The sequence below is a fragment of the Geospiza fortis genome, unplaced genomic scaffold (assembly GCF_000277835.1).
Source record: "Geospiza fortis unplaced genomic scaffold, GeoFor_1.0 scaffold16, whole genome shotgun sequence".
Classification (NCBI taxonomy): Eukaryota; Metazoa; Chordata; class Aves; order Passeriformes; family Thraupidae; genus Geospiza; species Geospiza fortis.
In genome coordinates, this window is record NW_005054302.1 from 4,926,859 (window position 1) to 4,928,940 (window position 2,082).

Sequence of the window (2,082 nt, forward strand, 5' to 3'; positions counted from 1 at the left end):
AGCCTGGCGTGGGGCCCCGGGCTGGAAGCGGGGCTCACCGTGCCCGTGCGGTACTTCTACATCCAGGCGGTCAGCGCCGCCGGACGCAACTTCTCCCGCTCCCCGCCAGGTACCGTTCGTGTGCTCCGGGGCGGGCAGGGGCAGGAATGTAGACGCTACCCCGGGTCGCGGTTTCGCCGCAGAACCTGGCTGGAGGTGCCCAGCCCTTCCCCTCTTCCCCTCCTCCTTGCTCCTTCCTTCCTCCCTCCTTTCCCCGTTCCGTGCGGTGGCTGTGCCATCGCTCCTCCCGCGCTGCCCCCCTCACCCGGTCCCGCAGCGCCCGGGACACGCAGGATGGCAAGAGAGGCACGTGGTCCGAGCCTCCTTTCTTCTGGTGCTGCCCAGTGCCTCCTCTGCTCTCACCAGTAGTCTGCTCTAAATAGTTTGGAATTTACTGCAAAAAACCGTAAGCTCAGAAAGAACCAGTGTTCCTGGAGCTGGTGGAAGTAAAATCCCAGTGCACTGCTGGGAAGTGGTAATGTAATTACTTTTAATGCTGCACACACACCAGTTGCTTAAAATTTTTGTCTCAGTCAGCAGAGCCCTCTGGGCTCTGTTATCCTACTGCTGTTCCGTTAAGGAGTAATTTTCATTTTTGTTTACTCAGCACAAGCACAAACCATCCCACGACACTTCTCCTGAGGGTGGGAATTGGGCCTGTTCTTGCAGACCAGTGGTATGATGCCAGTCAGCTGTTTGCTGCTGCAAGTTGATTTCACACACTCTATATTAATAGTTTAAATTTGGAATAAAAACTACTTTGGTGTCACAGATTCCATAATGAAGATAACCCTGAGATAGCCCCAGAGGAAGTCCTGTGTTGCTAATTTACATAGGGTGGAAGCTACTTAATTTGCTGTGTATTATTTACTGTTCACAGAGATGGTACTGAGAGGGCAGCTACCAAGTATGCATGACCACTTCATGCCTTTTTAGTTAGAAAGCTGCTGCTTACAGAGTTAAGGAGTAGCCATATATTATACAGGGTATGTCTTCACTCTGACAGGAGCATGGATGCTTCAGATATTTCAGGTCTGGGCTTTCTCCATCTGCTGTTGCAGCTTGGTGCTGGATGTCAGTGCAGGTTTGTAATTGCAGTCCAGAATGTGACTGCACGCTCACTGCCAGTGGGGTGGGGGCTGATGGCAGCTGCACAGGGAGAAGCCTGGGTTCAAGCAACAGGTTGGAAAAGGTGAAAAGGTGTGAAGTTCAGTTGGATTCTCAGTTAGTGTAGGTCCTCCAAGATAAACTGGGAGGACATGGGTGCTGAGAACCTAGTTTTGATCACAGCGTGTTCGTATTTATGTTAATAAATTCAGTGTCCCAGGAAAGTTTCCAAGTCCCAATGCCATCTGGCATGGAGTGATCTCCATTCATCCCGTGACCTTCTGTGCCCTCCAGTCAAAGACAGAGCATGAGTGCTGCCAGCAGGGAAGAGCTGCTGCCTCAGCCTGTGCTAGCTGCTGTCCCATGCCAAGAATTGTTTAGGTGCCAAGGATCCTTAAAAAATTAGTGGTAGAGTTGATCATATTCAGTGCATGAGCACTGTTTAAAGTATTTGTAGAGACCCTGGCTATAAACTTCTGTTCTCTAATGATTTAAAATGTTCAAATCTGTTAAATGTTATTAAGAATTAAATTAACAATATTCATTCAGGCACCACTCTTCAACATAAACTAAAAACATCTCAAAATATACCTGTTGACATAGCAAAAAATTGACATTATTACCCCCATTGCAAAACAGGAATACTGTGATCAGAGCAGCAGAGCTACAGTTAAGGCATCACTTTTGTGAAATGTGTCCAAATCTCTTAAATTGGTTTTTGTGTGCATTAGAATTTTGGTCAAGTGGATCAGGACTTACTGGGATTCATTATAAAACTTGTATAGCATAACAATTAGATTTTAAATCCAGAATTGTTTTCTGAGTATCTAGTCTGTTCACCAGAATTTATATGCACCCTTGCTCATTACCCTGAAATTTCAACTCAGAGGCTGTAACTGTTTGACCTGCCTTTGTAGGAGGATGTCAAATGATGGA

General features: G+C 47.1%; 1 protein-coding gene across 1 annotated transcript in view; it reads left to right on the forward strand.

The window, feature by feature from the left end:
* Window positions 1-6: 6 nt before the first annotated feature.
* POGLUT3 (protein O-glucosyltransferase 3) overlaps window positions 7-2,082 on the forward strand; it is a 14,689-nt gene continuing 12,613 nt past the window's right edge. The window contains exon 1 of the mRNA XM_031066038.1: window positions 7-109. The gene's annotated coding sequence lies outside the window, so the exon portion shown is untranslated. The remainder of the gene's footprint in view (window positions 110-2,082) is intronic.